Source organism: Serinus canaria, chromosome Z (assembly GCF_022539315.1).
Source record: "Serinus canaria isolate serCan28SL12 chromosome Z, serCan2020, whole genome shotgun sequence".
Taxonomy (NCBI): Eukaryota; Metazoa; Chordata; class Aves; order Passeriformes; family Fringillidae; genus Serinus; species Serinus canaria.
This window is the reverse complement of record NC_066343.1, coordinates 59,963,270-59,983,012: the sequence shown is the minus strand read 5'-3', so window position 1 is coordinate 59,983,012 and position 19,743 is coordinate 59,963,270.

Here is a 19,743-nt window from a genome sequence, read left to right as displayed (position 1 = left end):
TCAGTAGGCTCCTCAATAATATTTTACATCTCCAGTGTATGTTGCAGCATGGATGTTTTCACTGTCAGCTGTGGTTTAATTTCCTTGCTAGCTGTAGCATTCTGACTGGGATTTTGGATGCAAGCTGTAGTAAGTCAGCTTGAGCAACAACAACCACAGCTATTTACTGTGTTTCTCCATGGAGGCTACAGATGTTTGGAGCTATGATCATGTCCTGTTAGTGATCCCAGGCTGGGGTTGAAGGACAGAAGGGTGTTTTTCACTTAATTTTCTGCAGCAAGTATGCAGGCATTACAGTGCAGATGACCTCAAGTGATACATAATGTGGCCAAACTTACAGAGAAAGTCAAGCTGTGCATGCCCACCCAGCAACAGCCAACACAGCAGGGGCTGTGTGATTTAAACCAGCCAGTTCTCCACCCAGTCCTATAAGTACCAGGGATTCTGGGTGTGTGAGAGTTCCTGAATTATGCATGGCAAAATGGTGCGGTGGGGAAGCCATGCAACCTGCTGCCACCAGCTGGGGCCACCATGTTTGCTTCCAACCTTCTCTCCTTGGCTCTGCCCTGCTGGCAATGGAGCAGAAAGGTTGTGTGAATCACTAACATTAAATTTACTTGTGACTAACAGTGAGATTTTATCTCACTCTTTTATCACAGAGCCCATTTAATCATACACTGTCCCTTCCATCTTGAACAGTGACAGTCCACCAACTGAAGCATGCTGAGAAGATAATCTTTTCAAAGACAAAAGAGATCCAACATGATACACACTCATCTAAGGGCAATGGACATTAAGGACATATCTCTTTATTTTACCTCCTCTCTTCCTGCACCTTAGCAGACTAATTTGCCATCCCAGAAAAATGTTTCTGAGATTCCTGTAAAAGTAATCAAAGGGAGAGGAACTTTACCTAGGAGAAAGGTGGTTTCTCGACTTGTTTGGGAAGTTGACAGAGTGGGCAGCTTACACATAGAGTCATAGTAAGAGCAAACTGGTGCAGTATAAGTGAATTGTTGCTTACATTGGACAGATCTCATACTCCTACATTTTTATTATGTTTTACAATGAAACTTGTTTCTTGGAAGCCAGATCTTAAAGTTAACAGGTAGAGATTTTAAGAGGATACAATTCAGAATCATTAAAGCAGTTAGTGACAACATTCAAATGGGAATTCAAAACCCTAATGAGCTTTAAAGCACATTTATTTCTGAGAAATAAAAAATAACATCAAAAATAGGCAAGAAAATGCTGTGTATTCCAGTCCACCAGATTAATTTATTTTGAGTATAGGCTTTTTTCACACTTTTTTTGATAAGAAAGAAAGTCTACAGAAAGCATTAGGTAACAGCAAAAGTATTGCAAATTTTGTGACATACCAAGAATAATGCCTAATTATCTACCTTAAATGTATCAGTGATGCTTCCGAATACTGCACAGACATCAAAAAAAAAAAACCCAAAAACAAACAAGTAAACATGCAAAGTGCTGCATATCTGCATCTACCCTCTGGTTTTGCTTTAGGCAAAACAGTTAATGAAAAATTAATAAATATAATTGGGCGTCCTATTACTCCTTAGCTAGCATCACTGTCACCTCTCAAAAGCCCAAATTAATTTAGAATGAAAAACTGATTTATCTGCTTCCAGGTCTCAAGTGTTTCCAGTCTGCTGTCCTCTTGTCTGGCCCTGCTTTCTCAATATTAAAATCTTGGTTGAAAACACACTTAAGGTCACATGGGATTAGAATTATAAAAGTATTTTCCATACCTTCCAAGGATTTCTCACATCCTTCATAGCAAATTAACTGTTACTTGGGTTTCTTTCCCCCATGCTGTCTCAGTTCATTTGGGATATTTTCCTGATTTATTTTTCATGGTCTGTAAATTTAATTCAGGTAAATGACCAAGATAATCAGAATCCTACTCAATGTGAAGAGAATCCAGCATCTTCCTCTTCCCTGGAATCAGTAAAGACCTTGTGTTGTGAGCTTGACAGTAAGTCCACTGTGCACCAAGGAGTTAGTGACAAACATAAATCTATTGCCTTCTCATAGTGTAAACTCTAATAAAACCATTATTAAATGTCATCTTACAGACTCTTAGGCACCATTTTTAGGGGCATCATAATGGACCAGCAAGCACTGGTCCAAAACACCTTTCAGACAATAAAAAAAGTGAAAAATAAAAGAAAATTCTAATTGGCTTTGAAAAAAAAAAAGTGTAAGAAAAGACTTGAATCCTTGGGGTTCAGAAAACTTTACCTGTCTGCTGACTGGGAGAAAACTTATACCTTCACTTCTATCAAGACCCCATAAAGATACAAAGTGTCTTGAATAAGTAACTTGGACTGAATTACCCAAATATTAGCAGAAATACCTCTAAAAATAGACAATTTTCAACTACAAGCCTCGGTATTTCAGTACTTCTGACAGATAAGGTAGAAGATTCAGTCCAGGTGTGATACAACTGTGAATAGCTTTGGTGACTAATTGAAAAATCAATTAATTTGTCTCTGTGAGACTGGAAAAGATACACCCATCAGTTTTCAGGAACTGAGAGACAATGACAAACCAATGACAGAAATCTGTTCCTGCAAATATACAGTGGTACCATTAGTCATTGGGGTCTTTGTATCAAGCTAAGAAAAAGGACTAAAACCATCTGTTAAATATATTAAGAAAACAAGGAAATGCTCTTCCTTATGTGAAAGTAACACTCCAGTGACCATTTTAGTTGATCTATAAGTTGCAGCTGCCAAAAGTGGTATCTACAAGGACAAAGAGATATTTAATTTCTGTCCTTACCATTTGGAACACCATTCTCCAAACCTATATTTTTGAATTAAGTGTCACCCCATTAGAAGGCTAATGGGCTGACACTTCATACAAGGCCAAGAGAAATAAGTGGAGTTAAAACATGCAATTTTTTGTAAGTGAGAATAGGTTTAGAACAAGAAGATAACTATTTAATACGTAAACTATATGTGTAAAAAAAGGCACCATTGATGGGTAGCTGCTATAACATTTTTAAAAGAGATCTCTACTTTGATAATTTTTTTCCACTATAAATAATAAAACTGAATTTTCTGAGACTGAACCTTGCTCTTCACTAGGTGAGAACATTTCCAGGTGAAAATATTTCCTTTTCTTTAGTGATGAATTTCTGGCCAGTGAGGTCATGTCATCAGCTTAACTCGACAAAGTCCATGTACTGGGCATCCAAGAAAGATGAGGGTCCTGTCAGGAAGACATAAACAAAACCTTAAGTTATTGCAAAGCTAGGGGAAGTCTGATATGGTGCTGAGAAAAGACAGAGAAATTAGTATAATAATTCAGGATTAGGTAGGATGAGATCTTTCTTTCCTAGCAAAACTAACAATCTTTCAAATGTGATTAGAATAAATTATTTTATTTAAAGCTTTAACCTACAGATACTCTGTTTGCCTCCATGAGCCAGTCAACAAAATATGTTTGGGTTGATTGTAGGAAGACAGATTGATGATTGCAAGAAGTACATACAATTTTATATAAATAAACTTTCAGAGTACAGCTACCAAGTGTTTACAGATTGGCAAATATATTCTAGAAGATGTTGTTCATATGAACTGTTTTCTCTCTCCCTTTTTTTAAAAGGTTATATCAAGTTTACCCAATATTTTTCTCAAAACAGTTCATGATCTTGTCTTATGTTGGTCTAATAAAACTATCTGCTCCTTAGTGAATCTAGTAAAAATGAAAAAAAATGTTCCACAAATAAAACATTTGTTAAAAATAGTAAAAAACACTTACAAATTAAATGACAAGCAAAAACAAAAGCAGAAATTGCCACATCCAGTTTGGGTTATTTGCATAAAATGGCTATATGCCTTATACAGTATAAATGCTGAAATCACTATGTAATTTTAATATTCTGTACTTGTGTTTGAATGTCATTTTGAATGATCTTTGAACAAAGCTGTACTAGCTGCAACTTTGAAAACAGTTCTGAAAAGTATGGATTTGCCTTTAGTTCTTCAAGGAAAAAGGAGGGTTTTCAAAAATCATGTGAATTATGTTCTCAGTTTCAAATATACTTCCTGTTGTTTGTTGGAGTTTTTTGGGTTTTTTTTTTTGTTTGTTTGTTTTGGTTTAGTTTTATTTTTTAAATTTGATCACCATCTTCAAATGATTCTATAGTTTTAAAGCAGAAACACAAAGTAGTCAAATAAATTGAGTTTCACATTGGAAAATCTTTAGGCTAATTGCTTAGATTAAGATATTTGAGGAGGAGATATAGGCAATAGAGAAATACAAACTTCATTTTGTAACGTATAACAAATACAGAAATAATTCACAGTGTAGGGCTCTATCTACAGTTTTAGAGTGGAGTCCAAAGAACATTTTTTCATTATGGCGTTTTGAATCCCAAGAGAGAATAATAGCACTCTTCTCTTTATAAAAATTATTTTTAAAAGCTTTTTTTAAATTCATAGTACTTTCAGAGTTATATTCAAATACCATGAGTTTTTATGTGCAGCATTTTTCTTATGTCAATATAGAGCATATATTGACATAGGAATATGTGCAATAATTTAAGAAATTATTGCACATATTACGACTCAAACAAGAGTTTGGCTCTTGAACATGGTCTCTCACACATAATTTCCTTAAAAAATCAGAAAATAATGCAATTCATTTCTGCCTGCATTCTGATGAAAACTCATACCAAAAAAATGTAATATCATCAGCCATCTGTCTTCTTAAACTTAGGTTAAAATATTTTCAGGTTTACACTTATGTCTACATAATGATGAAATAGTAAAAGTGAAAAGTTTTAACCTCCTTTGCCCCTTCATAATTTATGTTATTGTTCAAAAAATACATATGTTTTTCATGGAGTAATGTGTTTAAGAAATAGAATATTTGTGTGGAAAGTGCTCCAGAAAGATATGACCTGATAAAAAGGCCTAAAAATGTCTGGTCATGTGGCAATTTATTCACATTACTCCAAAAGGTGGATTAAGAGAGGAAAAGTATAAATACGGGCAAGAATTTTATGACAGATGACTGTCTCATTAAACATTAAAACGTTAACAGGAATGAAATCAAGAGAGTGAAAATTCCTGTACCACAGATTGAATTCACTCACCATCCAAAAACACATCTGAAGCAATTCAGAGATTTGGAAAGCGCAAATTCCCACTGCTATTTTTCATTAAAGAAAAAGTAAAGATCGGGAACAGATTCAAGGGTACATTAAACAGCCATGTACAGAAACATGACCTAATAGTGCCTTGCCCAGTGAGTCCACCACCAGTGGAGAATTATGAAGAAATAAAAAGAAGAAGAGGGCAAGAAAAGAACAAAAATTTGAAATTCATTACTATTTCAGTTTCTTCTAATACAGGTTAAATTTCTATCATCACATTTATCATTTTTTCATGGACCATTCATCCATTACTTTTTCTAACTTCTTTCTAAACCTTTTATATAAAGTTCTGGAATTAAATGCAGATTATTTTAATATGTTCTGTGAATGCAACATTTCAGTTAATGAAAAACTTGTATTTTTAAACTTGTTTGCCTGGCAAATTCAACAGATATCCCTGTTTCTCTCTTATGGAAAACAGAAGCATAGACTGGCCTTGATGCTGCAGCTCTCTCTGCTGTTTTTTCCCAGCTTGAAGAACTTAATGCTTAACTTTTTATATCTTAAAGCAGCCATAGACTTTTGATGAACTAGTCACCCTCTCTTGGAACAAATTCTAGATGTGTGAGGTTGTTTTGAGATTGTGAGACAAGATCTACATGAAATTGTCAATTTTTTTAGCAAACTAATTGGTATTATTTTACTTCATAATTATGTAAAAATATTCATTGGGTTTGCAATTTTTTTTCCACAAAGGATTTCTTTTCCCCTTGATGTTATAATCAGTATAAAATTCCCATTTTCCATTATAGAATTTATCTATGCATTTGCTAGACTTATTTTTATATAATTCCTGATAATGTTAGCTGTATAGAATTCAGAATTTTTAGCAAGTATACCTTGTCTTAACATCCTTTTTCAAAATGTTCACCACAGCTGATGTCTATCTTTTATACCTTATTTTGTACTCCATAGTCAATATTTTCTAAAATTCATAGTGAGAATTTGTCATTATTCATTCAATAGCTTTGTTGGGAAACTGAAAATTAATACTTGTAAGATTTGTAAGATTCCTCCCTAAGAAGTAACTTCCTTAAACTAATTAGTATCAAATACATTTGCATTCTTTTGACATTCATTTTTCTGAATGAATGCTCATCCACCTACTTATCATCTTTCTTGAGATGAGTGTCCCACACTGGACACAAAAGGGAATAGAGTTTTGGAATGTGTTATAAATATCATGTCCAGCTGCCATAATTAATAGAAGTCCTGACAAGAAGACAAAAATTTCAGGTCCACACAAGAATTTTGGAATTATGAAAACAGAGAAAAAACAGGAAATTAGTAACAAAAAGAAAGGTGGAAAGTATTTTTTTCTCCTTTTCAACAGCAGGATCTATGCAGTGAAGAAGGCGAGAAAATTTTCACTTGATATTAATAGGAAATATCTGTGCTAGCAATGTTGGAAATGATACAATTTCATGTATGAAAATTGTCCACTTAGTTCTGTCAAAGCCAATATCTGTGAAGATTATCTGATACTAATACTGAGAGTGAACAAAATAGTTCTAAATACATAACACAGAAGAAAGTTGAACAAAAAGCAGAAGCCTTGAAAACATATTTTAGAAAACAAACAACATTGTTACATAGGTTTTGGTATTCTACAATGTTTGATACCTTGAGATTAAAAATCTCTTATTGGGTGTTTTTCTTGCATCTTTATTATTTTAAAAGGCCATGCTAGTAAATGTCCAATCACATACATTAGCAGCAGAGATGTAGAACCACCAGTTTCCTAAATAAATAAAAAAGGCACAGTGAAATAGGACGACAAGCTTGATTAGTCTACAAATGATAATCTGTATCAACCACAGAATCATTTGGGTGCATATACAGTCTAACTAATTTTTTTGTTGTTTTTTTCCTTCTGCATAGCACTCAATTCTACTGTGATTTTTTTTGTCCACTGACACTGATGGGCTCTAAGACCTTCTAGTTCAAACACGGCCATCACAATTTTTTGACTCTCTACGTGAAATAATAAGCACCTTCATTTAAAGACATATTTGCGGAATATTCTGTGTATATACCTAAACACTGAAATTCTGTCTGCTTATCTCTAACAAAAAGCTATACATACTTATTAAATGAGAATGAAGACCCTCTCAGTGATAGATAAATATTTAAAACACAGGTGATCAGCTTAAAAAGAGCAAATTACAGCTAAAGATCCTAGAAAACCCCTTGTGAGACATTATAATCTGTTGGGAAACTTGTCATAACCAAGCTTTTTCCCTCAGTGTTCAAATCTTGGTTGACTTCAGCATCTGAAATGGTGTGAACAGCAGTCTGTGATCTCAGCCTTAGTCTTTATTAATCAGCACAATAAAGGTAACTTGACTGCTTTACTCATTCTTTGAGTGCTTATTAGTTGCGGCAGAGAGGAAATATTGTGCCTTTTCGCGTTTTGTCAGCATAATGCAGATCAGTGAAAAATTGTAACCATCATTCTCACTCTCAGTAAAAAGTACTAAGACATGGCAAAACTTCTTTCCATGCATTTTGAATTACACAACAGGTAACATAATTTTTTTTCAGGTAAATATATTGCCTTTAAAATGATGTCTTATATTCTACCCCTCATATTCTTTTCTATGACCCTCACAATTAACATTAATGAGCTTTATTATTTTGGACATGTTATACTTGCAATTTGCCTTTCTTTTTGCCTAAACTGTTACTGTTACTTTGAAAGGTGGTCTGAACATGACTGACAGGATTGTCTATGGAAAAGAGTGACATTCCAGTTTCTGGACATGATCATAGAATCATAGAATATGCTGAGCTGGAATAACCTATGAGGATCATTGAGTCCAACTCCTGACTCTTCACTGAACACCCCAAGAATCACAGCAGCACCTGAGAATGTTGTCAAAATGCTTCTTGAACTTAAATGGACTTGGTGCTGTGACCACTTTATCCTCAGTGGATAAAAGACAGACTCCCAAATTTCAGCAGCACTTTTTCACCGCACTGCACTGTAGCCCACTGAGACAAAAGCAGTAGCCCTTTCAGTGGTCTTCAGCCCAAAAGGCCATTTCCTTCTGCTCATAAATCCTATTCAGGATCATAAACCCTCTGATTAAGCATTTTCCATATTTTTTTTTTCCTGACATGGTGAATAACAAGGTGAAGTTCCTTGCCATTCTAGTTTTCCCTTTTACCTCTATTTCACAGTTACTAGAATTAACCATCTAACAAAAGTCCTTATTTGATTAGCTTTCATATAAACTCCATTCTACATCTTTCTATCTGGCACCCCTTTTGAACACTTTCTTTGTTCAGTAGTGAATGAGGTTAAGAGGGAATCATGGAACCATAGAATCAAAGAATCATAGAATAAGCTGAGTTGGAAAAGACCCATAAGGATCATTGAGTCCAGCTCTTGGCCCTGCTCAGCCCCATACCGAAAAATCACATCATGTGCCAGAGGGTATTGTCCAAATGGTGCTTGAACTCTCTCAGGCTTGGTGTTGTGACCAGTTCTGTGGGGACCCTGTACCAGTGCCCAACTGGAACTCTTTGGGTGAAGAATACTTTTCTAATAGCCAACCTGCCTCCACCCTGCCACAAATTCAGATCAGTGCCTGCCCCTCCTCTTCTTCTCCAGAGGAAGTTGTAACTGCAGTGATGTCTCCCTCAATTTTCTGTTTTCCAGGCTGAGCAGACCAAATGACCTCAGTCACTCCCCACAAGGCCCTTAAACACCTTTGCTGCCTTCCTTTGGACAGTCCTAAGTCTGTGTCCTGCTCATACTGTGGCACCAAAGCTGCCCCCAGCACTCGAGGTGAGGCTGCCCCAGAGCAGAGCAGAGCAGGACAATCCCCTCCCTTGCCTGGCTGGTGATGCTGTCCCTGATGTCCCCAGGACACGCTTGGCCCTCCTGGCTGCCAGGGCACTGCTGGCTCATGTTCAGCTTGCCATGGACCAGAGCCCCTGGGCCCTTTCCATGGCACTGCTGTCCAGCCTCTCATTCCCCAGTCTGTCTGTACATAAAAGGCAATTTTTGATATAGTGTCCTTTGAGGGGTCATTAATCACATTGTAACATTAAATAGTATTAATAAAGAGACCATAAGTGATACACACATGGGAAAATCTGGAGTATCTTTCTAAGGACAATGGAGCTAGAATTGCAGAGTCGATATCTGATGCTTTCACATACAAACTTTTACAATGCTGTGCAATGAGATCAGTTGAAAGAATTTACATCTATTCCATGTTTTCATGATTTTTACACACTTCTTTCAGTCCTTTTCAGTTCATGGCATCTACCTCCTCACAATTTGTGCTGCACAGAGAGGCATCTGAGATACCTTTGCTTGCAGAAAGTCTAAAATAAGCAATACCTATGAAATCTCTCAGTTTAAGACACAGCAACACTCTGACAGCTGTCAAGGGATTCTTTGTCAGGTAAATGTCTTGAACTTCTGCTTCTACTCTCATTCTCTGGTTCTTTCACATTCAGCAGCTGGTACCTTTCATTCTACAGTTAAGTTAATAACTATTTAACAGTTTTGCAGTCTATCAATTGTGTAGTCATTCCTTCTGCCTGCTGATTTTATTTAATATCCCAGAGCTCTCCAGGCTACCCTGTGACTATGAGGCCATAAGAAACCTATCTGCCAACAGGTATAAAACTAACACACAGGAATGTTTTAAAAATCCACAGATATAATGATTCAAGAGTCAAATTAAACTCCAGTATAGAGAACCATATTGACCACCAACTGCACAGGGAACTGCACCTATTTATGATAGGGCTGGAGACTACTGCATGTTTTTTAGAGATGAATTTGAAAACTAAGGAGATTCTGTCTTCCTTTTATGTTTGGAAAATTTTAGTAAAATGTTATGTGTGTAAGGAGCTTAAGGAGCTTAGGAAAAAATGCAGTAATTTTCAGATTATTAGCTCCAAGAATTTTGATCCTTTCTTTCATACAAAAATATGTTCACATAAAATATCAATGCATCATCTTTACACTTGGTTAGAAGGGGATACGTATGCTGAATAGCCGCATCCTTTCATTCACAGGTAAGATGGTGGTACCTCAGTATTAATATTTGATGACCTTTTCCAGTTCTAGCCATCAATCTAGACCATTGTAAGGACCTAGGATAAAAGATTCACCTTTATCAGGCATTGGCATGAGACTATAAACTGTGGACTGCAGAAATTACAGTTCCCTGATGCCAGGGTTGTATGAAAATAAGATACAGAGTATCTTTCAGTTAAAGAGAATGTCTGTGAAACAGAGGGTAGAAAACTGTTAACTCACATTTGGCTTTTTTTTTTTTCCTTTGGTCCAAACTGAAAAGCTACTATTTTCCTAATAATTTCCACACATGACTGCAACATAACAAACCATATAGCCATTGCAACAAATGTGAATGTCTCTTAAATAATTAAGTCAGAACTAGAAATCTCACTCACCTACTTTTATGGTAGGTTTTTGATTTTATATATTAAAAAACATATAAATTTGTTTAATCTATTATTCTTCTGTAAGAGATATTATTTATGTATTTATATGAGTATTTTTTGAAAATAAATTGTACTCACTTAATATACAAATTATCAGTGAAGAAATGAAGAAAATAAGGATTTTAATTCCCATTTTTTAAAAACTGACTCAATATTTGTTTCAAAATGGTTGTTTTTATTTCTTTTATTTTCAGGTCTTTTGATTTTCTAAGGGCAAGTTTTATGATAGCTTCATGCAGAAACCTGTACTGTTACAAGTAAAGTGAGTAACAAATTTCAGATTTTGGGGGAGGGATTTCTAATTGGAACTTGTACATAAAAGGGTGTTTAGAAGCCACTATGAGCCTTCATACATTAAGTTTGTCTGTTTGTCCTTAATGTCTGCATACCAACATCCAAACAAACAAAGAAATAACTTGTATGTTTGTCTGTGTCCATGCACAAGCACACACATGAGCCCCTGTATCAATCTATCCATCTACATATTTCCTGCTCTTTCTAACAGGTTGAAAGGACTAGTCACACCTTGTGACTAGTCTGATTCTAATAAAATAATGGCTTGCTGAAAGCCAGTGTAAAATTAGAAACCAAGTCACAGCCTGGAAAAAAATACCTGAAGCAGAGTATCCATATCAGCTTCTCCCAGCGTTTGGCTCCTATTTCTTCTGTTTCATTTTGCTACAATGCTTAATATTGGACCCTAAGAAAACAACAATTATATTTAGTACAGTCCTTATTCTGAGAAATTTAATCTCCTCATTATCTCTGGATGTTATAATAGGAATGCTGGGATGAACTGTGGTCTTCTGTTCACCTTCTGTCAGTACTTCAGCATTTTAACCTTTCCTTTCCCAAAGTCATTTTCTCAAATGTATGAGATGATTAATGAAAGCAGCTCTTTTGCTGTGTTCAACAGTGGTGTCCTTCTTGCTCATCTCTCCTTGCATAATTATAATTATGTTGTTCATGCCAATATTTAGGTCTATGTCAGCACTTCCATTACAAACCCCAATTTTCAGGAGTTTTTAATAAGGCTGGTGCACTTGGCATTTGGCCAAAACTGAAGAGAACTGGAAATCACACTGGTCAGGGCACTTGAAACCAAAACATGAACGGTGATTTGTTTTGGGCTAGGCTCCATATTTGGCAAGAAAGAGTGGCTGACAGCAAGTGAGAGTGAAGTAAAAGAGATCCAAGTGTCTGATAATACAGCTGAGCTTTATATAATGCCAGAGAACAGTGCAAGTGCAGGTCCAGCTAAGAAAATCTTTCATAAGAAAGCCAAATAATGTTCCTGTTTTTGGAAATAGTCCAGTGTGGAGAAAATAAAGAGAAGGAGGACCCACAGCATGACTGGGTTTGTAGTTCTCTCAATGCCAACTCAATAATTCGTGAAAAAATCCTTAACACAACAATGAATGCTATGTACAGTTGTGGAAAAGAGAACAAATTGCTGAAAATGGACTCATTTTTTAAAGAAAAAATGAGTCCATTTTCAAAAGTGACTGTTGATTCTGTTAGCAGTGCCTTATTGATTTATTTAGGAGTGTTGAGAACTTTTTAAAATCCTTTGCACAGCTAGTTGGTTGCTCAAACAAGATTTTGGCTCTTTAATTACTGATATCCAAATAACACTAATATACAAAGATAACTACTGAATATGCAGAAGAAAAAAGAATGGCTATCCAAAAAAGAATATGTAAATTAGATTCTTATTAAATTATTATTCATTTATTAATTATTAATTAAATTATTGATTAAATTTTTCTGTGGAAACATAATCTATTTATCATTTTTTACCTACAGACAAGGAAGTTCTCATAGAGCAATAAAATAATAGAATAATAGAAAACTTTGGTTTGGAGATCAATCTGATTTTAACCTCCCTGCCATGGGCAGTGAACATTCCACTAGATCAACTCACCTAGGGCCCCATCCAGCCTGGTCTTGAACACTTCCAGGCATGGGCATCCACAACTTCTCTGGGCAACCTGTGCCAGTGCCTCACACCCTCACAGAAGGATATTATCTTTCCTAATATCCTACTCTCCTCCAGCATAGGATCATTCCCACTATGTGCCCTCATGAATTGTCCTTCTCCAGCCTTCTTGCAAGTCCCCTGTAGCTACTGGAAGACTGATCTAAGTCTCTCCAAAGCCTTCTTTTCTCCAGGCTGAACAATCCCAATGCTCCAACAAGTTATGGCATAGAGGCATAGAAAACAGAAAAAGGATGGGATCACTGTTGAAATAGAATACCATACAAGCTTAATAAACTCTTTTTGGGTGATAAAGGTAAATAACATGACAACAAACATGAAAATAATAATTCTAACCCCAAATGCTTGCTGAAATATTTGTAACTTTTATTCATATATTCACATGTCCATAGGTCATGGAACAGCAGTCCATAAATCACTCTTCACACATAATTTTAAAGACATTGTTTAACATTGTCTGAATAGCAATGGATTGACTCTTTGAACAAGGCTTAAGACACACCAAAGCAGGAAATGGTTTATTCTTGTTTCAGTTTTTCTCTGTAGAAAAGCTTATATTGCAAAGACCACAGCACCCACGGCTGATGTCGAGGGAGTCTGATGACCCTTCAAATTCCTATGTCCCCTCATTTGGCTACAAACCTGCTGCTCTCCCACATTTATTTCTAGGATGTCCCACATTCCCCTTGGTCTCTCTTCCCCTTTAGTCCTACCGTGGCCATAGACATTATTTTAGAGTATTCTAAACCTTTACAGATTCAGAAGAGATTTGAAAATGCAAGACTTCTGTTACAGAATAAAAGAAAATATTGGTCTTGCATTTCAGGGAAATATATGTCTTACTGAATGTATTTTTAATGGGATTATGTTAAAAACTGAGAGATTAGCGAGCCATAAAACTATTTATTTAATAGGAAATCTGTGACAAAAAAATAAATTACTTATATGTTATTTTGATATTTTATCATGTCTTTACGTAGCCTTTTTATCATAAATGTTTTCAAACAACTGCACCATGCACTTTCTGAAGTTATTTGCATATTAATTATCTCTTTGCAATATCTCATAGAAATACGTTTGCCTGTGGCATAGTTTCCAATTGTTTTTGGATCAGAGAAAAAGACAGTATTATGAGATGAAAGTTTGACCTTTGTTTCATCTTAAACTGGCAATAGAAATTTCTTATTGACCATCTCATTCTCCCTCTGGAAAATTTCACTTAAACTCTCTGGCCTGGGAGAGGATACACAGTTTCTGTTCTGAACCTTCCCTTAATCTCCACTGAGGCTGGGGAAGGAAATATTTTTTTAGGTAATTGTCCTGCATGAAATCCATTCTAACTCTCGATTTTGTAAGGGGAATGTAAAGAATAGTTGGGGAAAATGAAAGAACTTGTTGCCCTACCAGTTAAATTTAAATTAAGAGAAAGTAGAAAACCAGTGATCAGAAACCTAATTAGCTCTTTTCCCCTTCTAGATATGGATGGTATTGGAGAAAAGAACAGATTTTTCTATAAATCAGGCAAATTTGTCAAGCCACTATATATTTTATTCCATTATTGTATAGCTGGTGCAGCCTAAAAGGTTCTTTATTAAACCACTCTATGGAATAAATAGAACTGAAAACATCAATTTATTATTCTAGCGTACTATTGAATTATAACTATACCAAGAAGTTGTAATTATTTATTTATTTTGATTTTTTTTCCCATCTTCCTTATTTAAAAGATATATACGTGTAACAGTCTCCTTGAAAACCAGAAGAAAAAACCAAAGCCATCTCAAAAATCAAAACCAACCAACTGAAAAGCCCCACAAAACAAAACAAAACAAACAAAACAAAACAAAACAAAACAAAACAAAACAGACAAAACAAAACACAGAAAAAAACCCCAAACAGCAACCAAAAAACATACTAAACAAAAAAAAAAAAAAAAAAGCAGAAAACAACAACAAAAAGAAACACTGAAAAAAACACACTGAAAAAAACCCAAAACAAAAAGAAACAAACCCAAAACAAACAAAAGTAACAAAAACAACAACAAAAAAATCTAAAGCAAAACCCAATAAAACCCCTGAATCTAAAAAAAACCTCTATGGCTGGGATCTGAGCTACAAAATGAAATAAATAAAATTAATAATTTGAAAACAGACATTAATTATAGAGCACTATAAAAATGAACATTCTTATGAATGTTATCCTTGCAGCCACAAATTATTTGCTTTGTCTTGGTGACAACAAAATGCCAGTTTAAAACAAGAAAAAAGGCCAGAACTTTCCAGAATATCTTACATTGTGGTTGATATACCATTTTAATTGTCTTATAAGCCTCTTTGAAACTATAAAATTGTGTCTAATGGTTGTTATATTCCCTCAAAACATTATCTGGTGCACTCACAAATGCACAAGGCAAGCTGAGCTCTGTGTGTTTGGGTGGCTCTCCGGATGTGTCATGATGGTATGTGGTGCTCCTAAGAGGTGGTTTATCTCCATCTATTTTATAACCTCTGTTTTGAACCATATTTCATGTGAGGTAACACGTAAAGCCTTTCAAAGAGCTGTTCTAAGGAGCCAGCAGTACCAAAATTTGCTGTGCACTGAGCAAACTGTTACACTCTGATAAATGCAGATTGACTGTAGTTTCTGTGAAATTTGAAGTGCTACTTTCCTGTTTACACTGAAGACCATCAGAATATGATCAGGTATGATATTGGCTGTCCTCTGACCATGCCATTGTTTCAGTAGCACACTAGGGACTGGGTGGATGGTTCTTCTCTTAGTTTGGGATTTATTACTTCTCTTATTTTATTAAGGTTACTGACAATTATGTAGTACATAAGAAAATTAACATGCTTAAAAGAAGAAGTCCTTTCTAAATATATCATAAGGAGTGCTCGCCCAGCTTCCACCTTTCTTTCTTTTTTTGGTCTTTAGGGAAATCTTGCCCTGCTGGGTATGGTGACTTTGTATACCTAAGAGCAGAGTTATAATTTGATGAGCACAGTTATAATTTGATGACAGCCAAAGTGTCACACACACATACATGCACACACATTCTTTTGCTAAAATACAGCATTGGATTCTGAATTGAATGACCTTGCTTTCAGAACACTGATGCCAAAATAGTGCCCCTCATATATGATCAGTAAGCATGTATTGCTAAATGTTCAAATTGACAGACATGATGGAAATGTGGTATGTCTTCAGAACTGCTTTGATATATTCTGGTATTTCTGGAGTAGGATTAAGTACATATACAAAACCACATTACAAACTGCTCTTTTCATTTCTTTGGTTTTCAATGCAATAATCTTTCTACAGAACTATTATTCTTTTTTATCAATAATATTGGATAATAATTTGGATAATAATATTGGATAACAATTTATAATCTGTATTTTCAGCCAAAAAGAAAGTTTTTGTTAGAAGAAGCACTGTTTTATACTAGAAATACATAAGTAGCTTTACTCAACAGAGCAATTATCAATTATGGGTTTTTATGTGAGGCCCTCCCTTCAAGAAATCGCATCACAGTGACACTCAGTTATAGGTAACTGATTTATTTGTCATTTTCTTTTCCTGTGAGACTGGGTACACTGCAGATTCTATGGCCATTTGATGCCACTGCTTACCTTAACGAGAGAGCATAAGTAAATGCACTTCTCTTTTGTACAGGGAAAGAACTGTTCTTTTATGCTCAGCAGCACAGGATCAGGCAGTGCTTGCTGGTTCATTTCTCAATCTGTCAGAAAAGCTGAGCCATTGTAAATGAAGTTATTAAAGCTCCTGGCATTCTTGTCCTGGAAAATTCAATTTTAATAGCTCCAGGATAGCACCCTGAATCAGTTTCCTGCTTTCAGGGATTCACATTGGATGGGATTTTTAATGCCAAAGAGGGCTTCCTCTTGACAGAAAGAATATAACTGCTCAAAAATAAATTATTTCTATAGACCATTAGTGAAAATAACCTGATTTTATTTTACTAGCTGCTGTAAATATTTACTTTGACAACCTACTTTATCGAACTATGAGGATACACTTTTGTGTATGATAAGACTGAAGGTCAATGCTTGTTTAATAAACACTAAATAAAGAATTATGTGATACACTGTACACATTTCACATCCAGTGATGTATTAATGCATCATTGCACTCTGTATAATCAGCTCAAATGACTTCCTTTAAGGCGATAGAGATTGTTTCCCCTGCATCTTTTTTTTTTAACAATTTAAATGCACTATTGGTTAAATGCCAGCAATACAGCTAACATTTAAGGTGAATACTATATTAGATCTACTGGATTTCATAATTTTCAATGTCTTAGGGATAAATGAGAGATAAACAAGCTTGCATTACTATTGTGTTGCAACATAGTTTAAAATAAATACCTGTTGATACTACAGTCAAATCTAATGCCAGAATTCACAAAGGTTCATATTTGGAATACTGACATAGCTTCAGTGTTATTCCAAGTAGAGTTTCAGTACAAATTATCTGCTCTATTTTTCTGCTTGGGTTTTTGTTCTGAAAGTCATTGAATGTGGGCACATAAAGATACAGACAGAAATAAATATTTATAAGCCACAGAATAAAACAGCTTTGACTAAATGTTTGATGTTGGATAGGAAATAAGTCCTCTGATTTGCATGGCTAGACGCAGGAATATAGGGCTAGCTACAATTTTCTTCTGTGCTGAGTTGTGCTGCCTCTTTGCTTAATGTCATTAGAGTTTCAGCTACTGCAAAAGCAGATGTAAAGATATTAAAATGGTCACTCCAGCAGTCTGCTCTAGGATATTAACTGGCTGAGTCCATAGATATGGATCCATCTCTGTGTGACTCCCAAAGCAGTCCCTGAATTTTTAATAGCTAGAACTATTGTGTTCCTCACTGTCCCCAGTTCACTGAGTTACCCTGAACTTGCAGCTCCCACTTTAGGAAACTATGTTCATTTTCCACTTACTTTTGAAATGTTTCCTATTTCTTCCTTAGTTACTACTGTTTGAAACTCTTGATCACAAACAGACTTAAATTTAAAAGACAAAATATTGTGGGTTTTTTTTTTTCTGAATTCATAGGGCAAAGGAATGCATAAGGGAAAACATGACCATGTTTGTAAGGCAGGAAAAAGTAAATTTTATTTTTTGAATACAATTTCCACAGTTCAATAAAAGGGAACCTGTATTCTTTGTGTATATAAAAAATTAAATTAGCTTTTGAAATTGCATGAAATGCAATTTCATGCAATTTCTTCCAATCACCCTAGGTTTACAGAAAGATTGTTGGGGTGCAAAGTAACTTGAAAAACCTTGAAGTACCCAGGACTTTACCTTCACAGGGTGCCCCTTTCCTGTGACAACTTTCATTCTTTGAAAGAAGTCTCTGTTTGTTCATGTAGAGATGGGAGGTACTTGAAGCTCAGCACAGCTGAGTTTCAATACCTATATTAAGTATCAAGAAGTAGTATCATGTAGGAAATAATAAAATTTCCCAGGAAATTCAGAATGTTCAGGACCAGTATCTAAACTTTGTTTTCGTACTACATTCAGCTCTCCTTGTATTATTCCAGATGTCAGGAAGGACACCATTATTAAAACTGTGGTCTGAAAAATGGTGTCATTTTATACTCCTTCAGAAATATCTTGCTGCTTTATCCCCATGCTATTAATCACAGTAATTATGGGATATGAACTTAGGTATACTTACAATATTGGTAAAAGAGTATTGTTTCATATTATTGTTAAAAATTGGTTATGGTATTAAATGACAAAGTTTATGGTAACCACTAAGAACTTACATATTAGAAGCAATATAGTAATATCCTTCTTTTAAAGGAAGTTCTCTCTTCCATATGGGGAAACAGGAGTAACACACCCAGAGCAGCACTGGAGTTTTTATTAGGAGCAGTAAAGTCTGCTTCTCTCCTTCACCTTTCAAAAACTGTAAGAGAGTGAAAATTGAAAAAAAAAAAAAGAAAAAAAAAAAAAAAGCAACTTACAGCTAACCAGGGAGTTGTTAATGAGAGTACATTTGATGTAGTCAGTGACCTAATTGTGTCCTTCCAGTGGCTGAAGGGAACCTACATGAAAAGTGAAAAGGGACTTTTTACAAGAGTGTGTAGAGACAGGACAGGGGGGAATGAATTCAAACTGAGAGAGATTAGATGAAATATTAGGAAAAATTCTTTACTGTGGGGTATAAGGTACTGGCACATGTTGCCCAGAGAAGTGGTGAATGCCCCATCCCTGGAAGAGTTCAAGCCAGGTTGGATGAAGCTCTGGGTAACAGGATCTATCATCCCTGCTGACAGCACGGGAGTGGAACGAGATGATCCCTAAGGTCCCTCCCAATCTAGGCCATTCCATGATTCTATGCTGAATACTTTGTGATTTTGCTTAAAGGAAGTGTTCTCTGGCCTTGAAGTCTCTAGAATCTATGTAAACCTCTGAGTGAGTGAGTGAGTGAGTGAGTGAGTGAGTGAGTGAGTGAGTGAGTGAGTGAGTGAGTGAGTGAGTGAGTGCGTGGGGAGGGGGGTGGAGGGGTGGGTGTGGGTGGGTGGGTGTGGGTATGTGAGTGTGTGTAAGTGTGAAAATCTGTGTCTACCTTTAACTTTGTGTGTGTGTTTGTGTGTGTATCTGTGTCTGAGTCTGTGGATCATTTACTGTTTACTATAGCGCTGATGCATCCTGAAGAGATGCAGAGCCTGAGATGTTTTATCTCTTGTCAGAGCTCACTTCAATTAAATTAATGGATCCATTCAGTTCCCTCTTTCCTCTTTCAGCTGCATCATTGCCGAATACATTAAAAAGATCTTAAGTCTCAAGATGGTACATCATGGCATTAGCCACAGCACTCATTTCCCTCTGTCTTCTTTTTCTGTAAATCAAATAATTAATGAGATCTCTACCTCAATAGAGCACTTCATCAATATTTTGTAGCAATAGAAAAAAAAGAGACACGCTTTTTGCTCTTGTAGGAGCTTTTATCTACAATTGTGTAGGATTTGGTGGGCAAATGTAATTCTAAAATGACAAAATAATGCCAATTTTTCCCAGTTCGCTTTTAAT